The 14,221-nt window shown below is 40.8% G+C and overlaps 1 protein-coding gene across 2 annotated transcripts in view; it reads left to right on the top strand.

Annotated features, from left to right (window-relative positions):
- Positions 1–6,300: 6,300 nt before the first annotated feature.
- Tmem219 (transmembrane protein 219) overlaps positions 6,301–14,221 on the top strand; it is a 40,986-nt gene continuing 33,065 nt past the window's right edge. Inside the window, exon 1 of one of the 2 annotated variants that reach the window (XM_048789778.1) lies at positions 6,301–6,317. The gene's annotated coding sequence lies outside the window, so the exon portion shown is untranslated. Of the gene's footprint in view, positions 6,318–9,555; positions 9,573–14,221 lie in introns of those variants that run through there. The other variant, XM_048789776.1, reaches the window with a different exon arrangement.

Genomic DNA, 14,221 nt, shown 5'->3' with positions numbered 1-14,221 from the left:
GTGTCCGCCGAGAACTAAAAAATAAATATTAAAAAAAAAAAAAATTCTGGCTTTTCAAGTGTTAACAGTAAAAAGAAAAAAAAAAAAAAAAAACAGCTCCTAACAGCTGAGAGCTGGCTTTCACTCCCCCTCCACAAGCCTTGGTGTTGCTAGGAGCTGGCCTGGCACCAACCATGAAGCTGTGGTGTTGTCCGGTTGAGCAGAATTTCACAAAACACCAGCATCAGACAAGGTCACATTCTGACTGATAGATCAAGAAAAAGAAAATTTCATAATGTGTGTGAACCGAAAACAGAAATATTGTCCAAATCACAAAAATGACCAAACACAACTCCCTCTCTGACAATGTGACTGCTTTTGCTTTACCTAGTATGATGTTAACTCTGGTTCATTCTTCCCATCTTACAGATAAGAATTATCGAGATAAGAAAAAATAATTATCCTTGCCACCTGACAGCATCCAGCCTAATCCCTCATTTCTTGAACCCACCTATGAAGTCACCTAACATGAGCCCAAATCCTATAATAATTCTCCTGAAACATGTTCTTGTTGAGATGTCCAGCAAGGGGTACCCCAGTGGTTCCCCAGCATTTGAAGCCTTCCTTGTTCAACTATGGGTGCATTCCTGGTAGCCTGTGGCTGGAGGGTGTTGTCAGAAATAGAAGGTTCACCTTAATTCTACTCAAGCCCTCATTGCCTTGGACTGGAATCCTCAATTCTAATAATTTTGTGTGAAATACAATTGACTGCACAAGATTGTGGGGAGCCATTCCAAATGCACGCCCCTTTAAGTCTGATGCACCACGGGGATCTGAAAGATCGCTCAGTAGTGCCATGACTTATGACTTGGGCTTTTCCCTGGCTTGGATAACAAGGAGTGGCCCCAGGAGTAGGTGGCACCCAGAGAGTTGAGCTACACTCACCTGTTTCTTTGTAATCCTACCCCTTGCCTCATTTGAATGGCTTCTCCCCCCCAAAAAAAGGGTTCAGCATGTGCTCCTCTCTCTCCTTCCACGGACCCCTAAGGTTAGAGGATCTATCACAGGACCCAAAGAGAAAGGTATTTCTCTGTCTCTGTGTGATTATTTCGTGCCAGCCCACTTCACCTGGAGTGACCTGAGGTGTTTAGTTATGGAGCACAGCACAAGATCTTGCACAGCTGAAACCTCATGTGTTTCTGTTTGAGGCACCATTCTGCTCATGGCTTAGAGGTGAATCTTGCTGAATTGAGTTCTGATATTTGGTTGGGATCCTTTAGCATTGGGTTTATTTTGTTTCTGTTTTTCTCCCTTGGAGTAAGTTCTCTCTGGACTTTTTTGGTTATCAGATTTTTACTTTCCCTTGGTGAAACTCTTCTGGGCTTCTATACCTGTTCTTATAGTTTATCTGCTTGTCTAGTGTTTTAAATGTTGTTCATCTATAAGAGGAAAAGTCTAAACTGAATGGACAAGTGTGTGGCCCTGGATGTCTAAGGGCATTACAAATGTTCAATCTCTGGTGATCAAACACTATTTGTCTCTACAAGAAGCTGGGGATTGTTAGGAAGAACTTGACAGAGGCAACATCATTTTGAAACATATCCTCCATCTTAGAATGAAAATCACTTCATGGTCCTCTGACTCAGCCTGATCTAAACCCAAAACAATTGTAATCTAGGACTGAAATTCTGAAAAACACCTGGTTCCCTATGACAGCCAACACCACAAGGAGTCAGTCCCCCAGCAATGGGCAAAAAGTCCCCCTTCATTCACTCCCCTATATCTACGGTAAGACTGTAAGTGGAAAATGGGTCTCAGTCTCCATTGGGCCCCCATCTGCAGATTTGTCCTGAATAAACCTGTATTCCCATTGAGCCCCCTCTCTTCTTTCTTTATTTCCTTCATTCAGTTTGTTTCTTGCAGGGATGTTAACTGCTCCAGGATTGGGCAACTTATTAGCATCTCACAGTCTGATTTGTTTTCAGAGTTAACGGAGAAATCTCTCCATCAACCAAAGGTCAATAAGACTGTCCTGCAACCAGCCCCAGTTCAAAAAGTATCCTCACACTAGTAGTGTCCTTTGGATAAATTATTCCAAGATTGCTCTTCCAAGGTTTTGAAAACTAAGAAAAATCTTAGTTCTTAGTTTTGTCTGTGTCGCTGCAAACTGCTTTGTTTCATTTCTTCTATCAAAAATCGGGAAGTTTCTCTGGCCATGATCAGTGATAATCAGTCTTTGACCATATCCTGGAGACCCACAATTGCATGAGCACTGTCCTTATGGGTCTTTGTCTCAACTAGCACTAGGCCAAAGATCTTCTCCCTGCCTATTTTCTGATTACTACACTAATTTGTACCCTTAAAATTTCACCAGGAACAATTTGGAACTGCAGTGGCTTTGGGGGGGGACTTTTGGTAAGAACAAGATTGTTGATTTGGGAGGTATCTTAAAATCAGAAGGGAAGAAATGCTCATGAGGAGATTGTTTTGTTTGTCAAAAATCAGGATACAGCCAGGTGTGGTAGCATATGCCTATAATCCCAACAGCTAAGGCAGGAGGATTGAAATTGGAGGTTAATTTAGTGAGACCCTCAGTAACTTACTGAGACCTTATCTAAAAAAGTAAAAAGGACATGGGTTGTAGTTTAGTGGTAGAACATCCCTTGGCTCATTTGTTCCACAGTATACGATTTAAAAAAAAGAAAATCAGTCAGGCACAGGGACACATGCTTGTAATTCCAGTGATTTGAGAGGCTGAGGCAGAGGATTGCAAGTTTGAGTCCAGCCTCAGCAATTTAACAAGACCCTATCTCAAAATAAAAAATAAAAAGGTCTGGGAATGTTGCTTAGTGATAAATTATTGTATAATTATTGAAGTTTATCAAAACTCTCAGAAATCCAAACTTTCGCCACTGACCTTGATGGCAATAAGATCAATTCCCTCTGAGACCCACAAGTTATCTCCTTCTGAGTTAATTACAGATTGCCCCATGAATTTATAAATTCCTTCCAATCCTTGTTCAATGCTGTTATAAATTTATATGAGTAATTACTTCAGGGCACTACCACAAAACCTCCAGAATTATCACCAGTAAGTACCAGCTGCATTTCCAAAACACCCACTTAAGCAGCTCTGTGTGATCTGAAACCTGGAGGTTTGGTCTTTTGGAAAATAATTGGGGAAAAACTGCCCTTGAACCACTAGAAAAAGTACCTTAACAGACAACTGACACAACAATAAAACTCCATGTTTTATTGGATTTGTGTTTTCCAACTGAGAGAACATACATAACTTTCTCCCACTGAAAACAGCGGAACCTTTTTCTTTTCCTTGTTCTATTACTTATATTGCCTAGTATATATTTAATGCCTTAATTAAATTTTTTAAAAGTATGATTTTCCTTATCACCAATCAGCATCCTGTTACTCTTCTTCCTTCCTTCCTTCCTTCCTTCCTTCCTTTCTTTCTTTCTTTCTTTCTTTCTTTTTTCTTTCTTGTATCAAGGATTGAACCCAGGGGTACTTAACCACTGAACTACATTCCAGCTCTTTCTATTTTTTAGAGTCAGTGTCTTCCTAAGTTGCTTATGGCCTCACTAAATTGCTGAGGCTAGTTTTGAACTTCCTATCCTCCTGCCTCAGCCTCCCAAGCTGCAGGGATTACAGGCCTGCACCACCATGCCCAACTATTCGGTTAATTTTGACTCCTGTGGTCTTTTGCTATTCAAGACCAAGAAATAAAAAAAAATAAAAACACTGGTGTGTATTTTTCAGACCTTTTTATTTCTCAGAATTCAACTGAATGTTGGATCTGTTGCCCCTACCCCATGATCTAATCCTACTGACAACAGTCTTACAGCTTTAAACACTTCAGGGTGTAGATTTCCTTCTACAGATATTTTCTCATCTTAAATTTTCTTTACATAATTAATTCCAAACTTTCATCTTATAAAAATTGGACCTGAACAAAATGTTTCTTTCTGTTGTGGTCATTAATAATCTATTGGTAAAAACTAGTCCATCAGGAATGGGGACTAAATTTGGGGGCTATCCTCACTACAATAGTTTGTTCTCTTCTGAGAAACTCCAACCTACTTTGTAGGAACTGTGAGGCTTTACTCTAGAAATCTGTCCATCTCAAAAACTGAAAATCAGGCAACTCCTCTTGTCAATAGTGATGCTTAGACTCCCAATTCAAACTATGCCCCAAAAGAAGAAAAAAAACTACTCAAAAAAATTTCAGGAGGGATAGTGGAGTCCCTTTATCATGCATATTTTCTGTACTGTGTTTCTCAGAGATAACACAATTAGAAAAGGTGATCCCAAACTTGTCTCTAACCCCAGCAAACATCACAAGTGATACAACTTTAGCCTGATAACTAAATTCAAATTGAAATTCATTAACCAAGGGGAAATTCATTAACCAAGTAAATATTCCTTGTCGAATCTATTTAAATACTACAGATCAGGTAGAATGGTCTGTGCTAAAAGAAAAAGTTACTTGGATCTCTAAAAAAGATGAGCTGGATTTGTTTAGACATGTTCTCATTGCCTGGGTTTGATAATGGGTCTCTTGCAAAGATCCATAACCATTTGAGGGATGTGATACTAGGGATTGAACCCAGGGGTACTCTCCCACTGAGCTACATCCCCAGTCCTTTTTAGTTTTTTTATTTTGAGACAAGTTAAGTTGCTGAAGCTGGCCTCAAGCTTGCAATTCTCTTGCCTCAGCCTCCAAGAGTTGCTGGGATTAACAGGCATGTGTCAGTGTTCCTGGATCATAACCATTTTTGTTTCTCATCATTGCCCGTGATGGAGTTGGTTGATATATTCTGTCCAGAGTCTTAAACGCTACTGTGAAATCATTCTCATGTCAGAGGATTCAAGAACTCATCCTGCAATAAAAGGAGAAGGAGACACTAAACTTAATCCAACTAAAGATGTTTTCTTTCCAATCTCCTGGTAAGCAAAGCCTTGTCAATGGTAAAGAGCTGGATAATAAAGTCCTGAAGCCTCAATCCATTTGCCTCGGCCAAGTGGGGAGAATGAGCAAGAGAAAGCAGACCCTGGGAGCCCAGAGCTGGCCTGGCACTATCATCCAGGCCTTGGTGTTGAAGGTACTACAATGACACTAGGTTGTTGTTTTCTCTTATTGAACATAAACGATTTTATGGGATACCAGTATCACATAGACAAGGTCATGCTGTGACTGCCATGGTTCAAGACAATTCTGTACTCAAGTCTGAATGCAGACAAAACCAAGAACCTTATCCAAACTATTTAGTCTTGCTCTTTTCCTCCCACCTTTTAGATAGAAATTATTCAGATAACCGATCATAGAATTATCTCAGCTTCCCAACAGCATTCTAAGCAGAGCAAAGGCCCTTCTCTTGAAGTCTTCCCAGAAACTTAACACAACATAAATCCTATTGTAAGTCATTTTCAGCACCCTCTTATGGAGTCACCTCACAGTTTCTCAGATTGTTTGGTTTCCCTCATTGTAATAAATGAATAAACCGAATTTTATTTAGTTTTAGGTGTGTTCTTGGTGGCCTTTGACAAGAGGGTATTAATACTGGAAATTGGATTTTTCAGCTGGGAGTGGTGGCACATGCTCATAATCCCAGTGGCTCAGGAGGCTGAGGGAGGAGGATCATGAGTTCCAAGCCAGCCTCAGCAACTTAGTGAGAACCTGTCTCAAACTTTAAAAAAAAAAAAAAAAGAGTGGGGGCGCTGGGGATGTGATTCAGTGGGTAAGAACTGGATTTTTTTTTCAGTGAAAGTTATATATTCAAAACGAGTTTTAAACACTCTGGGCAAAACAGGTCTATGGGTTGGATTTAGCTTGAGAGCTACCAGTTGGCAACTTTTTGATTGGATGGCCTCCCTTCTGGTTATAAAAATGTATACTGTTATGAACAATCAGAGGCAATTAAGCACCTAGGTTGAGCCAGGGATAGAATACATACTTCTACATGTACTATTTATTTAATGTTCTTTCCTTCTAAGTCATTCAAAAGTCTCTCTAAACTCTGTTCATGCTGTGCCATTTGCAAGGTTTCCTGCTGCAAATTTGATTGTAAATGAGGTCAAAACCCCCATTTTACAGGAGATGCTGATGTATACCCATTCCCTTCTCACTGTGAGCCTGTAGCCATGGGAACTGTGATCAAGTACACAATAACTCCTCCATGAGCAAATCCTCAGGGAACAAAGTTCATTTGAATGCTGCTGGCCTGACCATAGAGGAATCTGGGGGACTCTCTGAGCTTCTCAGCACTGGGCCACCCCCTGGCTTTAAGCTGGCTCCGGAGGAGGAGAAAGTGGAACCCTCTCAGGTATGGGCTTCTTACTGGGAGCTGGGATTTTGGCCAGGCAAAGGAAAGCTGTGGAGAAAATCCCCTTAGGATTGTTTCCCTGAGATGAAAGCAGGAGAGAGGCCTTGGGTAGCCGGTCTCTGAAGGCTTCACTAGTTCTGTGAGGGTGTGACTCAAACCTAGAATATAGAATGAATTCCAGTATGCTTGGCTAGAATATCCTTAGGGACCCTTGCAGCCCCAGAATCAGGAGCAAGGGACCCAATTGGATGATGGCTGCTTTGGCCTGTGAAGATAGGAGGGAACAGGAAAAGCTTTAGACTCCCCTCTAACTCATCTCCTTTTCTGCATCCCTGACACTTCCCACACAATATGTCTTTCACTCTGTTCTCCCAAAAGCCACACCCTGGGAACTTTGCCTTCCTCTGACTGCCTCAGTTGAGTCTTGGGAAACCTGAGGCCCATACACCCCTGCCTTTCCCCTTTCCTCTGTTCTGTGAGCCAAGATGCCTCCCTTACTTTCCCAACCTGACAATACAGTGTCCCTGGGACTGGAGCTAGTTCTGACCCTTGCTATCCTAAAGTCCCCTGGCTAAATGCTAGCCCACCGTTTTCCTGTGCTCATGGAATCTATGCCAGGCTTTGTTGTAGAAGAAACTGATTACTTAGAGCCATCCAGGGATTCTCTGACTGCCTCTGACATACTATGTGGATCTTTTTTTGGAGTCGTGGGCAGTGCCAGGTATTGAACTCTGGGGCTCTCAACCACGGAGCTTCATCCCCAGCCCTATTTTGTATTTTATTTAGAGACAGAGTCTCACTGAGTTGCTTAGAGCCTTACTTTTGCTGAGGCTGGCTTTGAACTCACAATCCTCCTGCCTCAGCCTCCCCAGCTGCTGGGATTACAGGTGTGTGCCACCATGCCGGGCTTATATTAATCTTAACAACAGCCTTTCTTAAGCTGCTTTGGACACAGTCCTATAGGCCATGGCCACATGTGTCATGGAGTGAATCAGATTCAAAGTCTGGGCCTCTAGTCTCAGACATGTCCCCTTTCCCACCTAACCATACTTCTGAGATCCCGCATGCCTCTCTGGCCAAGCTGCCCATTTAGAAAGTAATGGCCAAAAAAAGAGATAGAAAGATGAGAGACAGACAGGGAGAGGGACAGGGAGACAAAAAACACAGAGGCTGCTACAGATTTGACATTTTTCTAACAGTCAGTCCTCTAAATCATAATGGAGTGCTGAATCTCTTTTTTCCGATTCCTGTCCAATAAGCTATTTTTTAAAATTATTTTTTAGAAGTAGCTGGACACAATACCTTTATTTTGTTTATTTATTTTTATGTGGTGCTGAGGATCGAACCCAGGGCCTTGCACATGCCAGACGAGAGCTCTACCACTAAGCCACAATCCCAGCCCCCAATAAGCTCTTTGTTGTTGTTGTTGTTGTTGTTGTCGTCATTGTTTTTGGTACTGGAGATAAAACCCAGAGATGCTTTGCCACTGAGTCACATCCCCTGCCACTTTTATTTTTTGAGACCAGACCTCGCTAAGTTGTGAGGCCAGCTTTGAACTTGCCTGTGCCACTGGGATTATAGGCGTAAACCTCCACACCCAGATCACTTGTTATTTCTTTAAAATTTTAAATTATTATTGAAAGGTAATACAGGTTTAAAACAAAACAAAGCAAAACAAAACTCAAGCAGTGTACAATAAAGTTTTCCCCCACCTTGGACCCTGACACTCCAATTCTCCCCTCTAGAAGCAACCACTGTTCAGAATTTCTTGTTTATCTTTTCAAAACATCCTATGCACATAGAAGCATGTATGTATTTAATCCCTTTGTAAAACACAAATAGCAGCATACTTTGTTTCCCTACATTATATTGTTTCCACTTGATATATCTTTGATCTTATTTGTACATCTAGATATGTCTCATCCTATTTAGTAGTTGTATAGTATTCTCTTATGGATATGTCATAATTTGTTTAAAACCCCAGTGGCAAGATGATTAGGTTGTTTCTGGTCTGTATTGTCAGCTTTTTGTCACTGTGAACAAAATACCTACAGAACAACTTGGAGGAGGAGAAGTTTATTTTGAGCTCAGAGTTTTAGAGGTTTAGTCCATGGTTGGCTGATTCCATAGCTCTGAGCCTGAGGTCAGGTGGAGCATCATGGCAGAAGAGCATAGAAAAAGAAAGCAGCTTACCTCATGGTAGCCAGAAAAAATGGGGGGGTATCCAGGGTGCCAAGATAAGAGCATGTCCCCAGTGATCCACCTCCTCCAGCCACACCCCATCTGCCTACAGTTACCAACCCTTTGGTCTGTTCAAACTAGGATGGACTGATTAGGTCACAGCTCTCAAAATCTAATCATTTGACCTCTGAACATTCCTGCATTAACACAGGAGCTTCAGGGGGAGGGAGACACTTCATACCCAAACCATAACATGGTCTAGGATAAACAAGGCTGCAATTAATATCTTTGTAATACTTCTTGGAACACATAAAGAAGTTTGTCAGATAAATACATAGAAGTAGAATTGCTGGGTCAAAGATTATGTTCCACTAGATAGTTATTTTTACTTTGTCCTTCACTGAGCTGAGATCATTTTATGCTCCCATAGACACTTATGAGTGGGCCTGTTTTCCCATATCCTCCCCAATAAGTATTATTTCCAGACTTTTAATCTTGGTGTCACTTAGATTATTCATCGAACTCATTGTACTTGTGTTAAGAAATGCAGAAATGAATCAGACAGGTCTGACTTTGCTCTTGTAATAATAATAATAATAAGTCACAGATTTCTGGATATATTTTCAAGGTATAGCTATAAAAATGGAAGAGGGATGAAAGAGGAAAAGAGGAATTAAGAGTAACCTCAAGAATTCCTGCTTCTGAGCTTCTGATAAAATGGAGTTATCAGTATTGAGAAAGAAATACTGAAGAAATGGGAATTTTTAGGGGGACAGATCAAGAATTCAGTTTTGGATCTGTTAAGTTTCAGAGGTCTATTAGACATCTAAAGTGGAGGTGTCAAGTAGCTAGTGAAATATAGGAATCTGGTGTTTGAAACTAGAGGTATAAATTCAGCATGTGGATGATGAGTAGGAGTTTGTCCGGGTGGGGAGCAACCCAGGTGAAGGGAGCCGTTGAGCACAGGCACAGGAATTGAAAACAGCAGCTTGTCTTTGGGGAACATAAGTGTCCGGCTCTCGTTGGAGCTTCAAGTGCAAGAAGGGTCATAGCAATGTGGCTGCTGCTGCAGAGGTAAGTAAGCAGGAGTAGGACCTCTGGGGGCCTCATGGAGCAAACCAGGAAACCAGCCTGACCTTGAAAGTGGTGGGCAATGAACGATCAAACTGATATTTTGGAATGATCATTCTGCCTCTGAGAGAAGCAATTCGGGGAAATAAATTTGGAGATAGTTTCAACAGTCCAAGCAACAGGCATGTTGGGGGCGCTGTGCAAAAGTAACGGCAGCAGAAAAAGAGAGAAAAGACTAGGCTGGGAATATCTGTATGGCAGGACAGATATTTCAGTGACAGATTGGGAACAAGGAGCTGAGGAATCAAGAGCGGTGAGGATGATTGCTAGGTTTTTATTTTGTTTTATTTTTGTACCTGGAATTGAACATATCACATAAACCACTAAGCCATATCCCCAGCCCTTTTTTGTATTTTATTTAGAGACAGGGTCTCGCTGAGCTATTTAGGGCCTTGCTAAGTTGCTGAGACTGGCTTTGAACTTGTGATCCTCTTGCCTCAGTCTCCTGAGTCACTGGGATTACAGGTGTATGCCACTGCACCCTATTGATTCCTAGGGTTTTTTTTTTTTTTTAATACTGGAGATTCAACTTAGGGGTGCTTGACCACTGAGCCACATCCCCAGCCCTATTTTGTATTTTATTTAGAGACAGGATCTCACTGAGCTGCTTAGTGCCTAGCTTTTGCTGAGGCTGGCTTTGAACTGGCGATCCTCTTGCCTCAGCCTCCCAAGGCTGCTGGCATTACCTGCATGTGCCATGTGCCCAGCCTGATTCCTAGGTTTTTGGCTTTTGAGAGTCCAGATGATGCAGCTGTCCAACACAAGGGTCAGAGGATGCAGAAGGTGAGCTGTTGTAAGTTGGAGACAGAACATGAGCTCATTATAAGTCCAATTTTGGGTATCTGAGTTGGAGATGACTGTGGAGCTGTCCACCATGTAGGTGGAAACTGCATATATTGGCCAAAAATTTGTGCTTGTGATGTTAGATCCATTAGTATTAGTCCCCAGTTGCTAGTTAAAGTTATTAGAAAGGAATCTGGTTTCTCCTTTCCTCTCTGTCACCAAATCCTTTTGGCTCTGCCTCCACAATGTCTTAGTTCACCCACTTGTCTCTTAACTCCACTATGATGCCCCTGTCTTTAGCTTGTCCTGTAGTCCCTGCATCCTAAGAATCATTCCTAACTGGTCTCCCATCTCCTACTCTGGTACCCTTTTAGACTGTTTTCCAACTAGAAGCTGAGCAAGCTTTTAAAAATGCATATTTTTTAAAAAATTAAATTAGTTAAATATCATATCATTTTCCTCCTTAAAAATCTCCCTTGGCAGCCAGGTATGGCACACACCTGTAATCCTACCATCTCTAGAGGCTGAAGCAGGAGAATTCCAATTTCGAGGTCAGCCTTAGCAATTTAGCAAAACCCTATCTCACAATAAAAAATAAAAAGTGCTGGGGATGTAGCTCAGTGGTAGAATGTCCCTGGGTTCAGTTCTTCATACAAACACAAATAAGCAAACCTCCTTCACACAGCAAACATATCCACACCTTTAGGAATCAGCTCACATGTCACCTTCACAAAGAAACCTTCCTTGCTGGCTCAATCCTGAGAGTGGGGTAGAGCATTACCTAGGGGCACATAACCACTAAGCCACATCCCCAGCCCTTTTTATTTTTTTATTTTGAGACAGAGTCTTGCTAAGTTGCTTAGAGCCTTGCTAAGTTGTTGAGGCTGGCTTTGAACTTGGGATCCTCCTGCCTCAGCTTCCCCAGCTGCTAGGATTGCAGGCCTGTGCCACTGGATTCAACTGAGGCAGTCAGTAACTTTTAAGGTTGGTCTTGAAGAGAGAGTGTAAAAAGCAGAAGTAAGTAAGAGCATCCCATGAAGAGAACCTAGTGCTAGCCCAAAATATGGAGGTGTAGAATTTGTGGAATTGCAAGACATATTTATGTAACTGGAGTGAAAAATGAGAGACAATGCAGGAAGTCCAGGCCAGGTTCTGAAGCATCTTGTCTGTATCCAAAGTTGGGACTTTCTCTTGAAGTCAGCAGAGGTCTTTAGGCACAGCAGCAGAATCTCAAGGTTACTCATTTGGGAAATGAAACCAGTAGGTAATGTGGAGGATGCATTGAAGGGAGGAGAACCTGGAGGCAGTGAGGATAGGAGGCAGCTGCAGTAGTTCTGATGTGAGCTAATAAGAACCTTAAGTAAGCAATGGCAGTAGAAATGGAGGGAGGGTAGATGATTTCAGAGATAATTTGATGATGGATGGGATGTGTGGGAGAAGGACAGAGGGTGGAGTCAAGGCTGACTCAGAAATTTCTTGCTTGGGAGATGGTAATACTGTTACCTAAGATGGAAATATGATAAAAGGAGAATATTTAAGAGAAAGTTATAAACTCAGCTAGGTGCGGTGGCACATGCCTATGATCCCAGAAGCTCAGGAGGCTGAGGCAGGAGTATTGTGAGTTCAAAGCCAGCCTCAGCAACTTAGTGAGGCCCTAAGCAACTCAGTGAGACCCTGTCTCTAGATAAAATATAAAAAAGGGGCTGGGGATGTGTCTCAGTGGTTCAGTGCCCCTGGGTTCAAACTCCAGTACCAAAAAAAAAAAAAAAAAGTTATAAACTCAATATTTTAAGCAAGTTTAGTAAATTACACATAACACGCAACTTATCATTTTACCCATTTTAAATATGGCACCAAATGACACAATTTAATGGTAGTAAGTACATTCATAGTGTTATGCAATTGCCTCTATCTAGTTCCAAAACATTTTCATTACCTCAAAAGAAACCCCAACACTATAAGCAGCCATTTCCTGTTCCCTTCTCTGATTGTAGTTTTGCCTATTCTGGATATTTCATTTAAATAGAATCATACAATATGTGACTCCTTGTGTCTGGCTTCTTTCGTTTAGAATAATGTTTTCGAGGTTCATCTACACAGGATGCAACAGGATTTCATTCTTTTTCCTTGTCTCCATTTTTTTATTGTGGTAAAATATACACATAAAATTTACCAGTTGCAACCATTTTTAAGTATGTGGTTCAGTGACAATTGTATGTATATATTGTTATCCAACCATCAACACTATCAATCTCCAGATGTTTTTCATTTTCCCAAATTGAAACTCCATACCCACTAAACACTAATTCCCATTCCCCTCCTTCTAACCCTCTACAAGTACCATTCTGGTTATTTATTCTGAGGTTGACTACTCTAGGTACTCCATGGAAGTGGGATCATAAAGCATTTGTCTTTTCCTGATTGACATATCTCATTAAATAGTGTTCAGAAGAGCCGGGCACGGTGGCACATGCCTGTAATCCCAGCAGCTTGGGAGGCTGAGGTAGGAGGATCTCAAGTTCAAAGCCAGCTTCAGGGAAAGTGAGGCACTAAGCATCTCAGTGAAACCCTGTCTCTAAATAAAATACAAAATAGGGCTGGGGATGTGGCTCAGTGGTTGAGGGCCCCTGAGTTCAATTCCCATATCTAAAATAATAATAATAATTTAAAAAAATAATAATGTTCAGGTTAATTCATATGATAGCATGTGCCAGAATATCCTTTCTTTTTAAAGCTGAACAATATTTCATTGTATGTATACACCACATTTTGTTTATCCATTCATCTGGTGACAGACACATGGACTATTTCCACCATTTGACTATTGTGAATAGAGTTTCTGTAAACATTAATGTACATGTTTTTTATTTGAACACCTGTTTTCAAATTCTGGGAGCCTATGCTTAGGAGTGAAATTGCTGGATCATATGATATTTCTATATTTAATTTATCAAAGAACTGCCAAACTCTTTTCTCATAGCACCTGTAACATTTTACATTCCCGTCAGTCATATATGAATGCACCAATTTCTCCATTTCTTTGCGAACACCTGTTGTTTTCCTTTAAAAAATTAATTATGGCCATCCTAGTGGGTATGAAGTATTATCTAATTGTGCTTTTGACTGGCATTTCCCTAAGGACTAATGATGTTGAACTTTTAAAATATGATTGTTGGCCATTTGTATATCTTTTTGGAGAAATGTTTATTCAGAGCCTTTGCCCATTTTTACATTGGGCTATGGAGTTGTCAGAGTTATTTATATTTTCTAGATACAGACACTTTATAAGACATACGATTTACAAATATGTTCTCCCATTTGGGGGTTGTCTTTTTATTTCATTGCTGGTATTCTTTGAAGCACAAAAGTATTTTATCAATTCATTTATTTCAAGGTGCTGGAAATTAAACCCAGATCTCATGCATGCCAGGCAAGTTCTTTATCTCCAGCCCACAAAAATTTGTTTTATTTTGATAAAGTTCAACTGGTCTATTTAAAAAAAAATTTAGTTGTAGATGGACACAATACCTTTATTTTGTTTATTTAGTTCGTTTATGTGGTGCTGGGGATTGAACCCAGTGCCTCACGAGTGCTAGGCAAGGGCTCTACTACTGAGCCACAACCCCAGCCCCAATTTGTCTGTTTTTATTTTTATTGCCTATGCCTGCTTCATATCCATGAAATCATCACCAAATACAGTATTATGAAGATTTGCTCTTATGTGTTTTCTTCTAGGAGTTTTATAGTTTTAACATTTAAGTTTAGATCTCTGATCTTTGAGTTTATTTTTTTTGCGGGGGGGGTGTACA

The sequence above is a fragment of the Marmota marmota genome, unplaced genomic scaffold (assembly GCF_001458135.2).
Source record: "Marmota marmota marmota unplaced genomic scaffold, marMar, whole genome shotgun sequence".
Classification (NCBI taxonomy): domain Eukaryota; kingdom Metazoa; phylum Chordata; class Mammalia; order Rodentia; family Sciuridae; genus Marmota; species Marmota marmota.
Note: the sequence above shows the minus strand (reverse complement) of the source record. Positions and strands in the feature narration are given on the sequence as shown.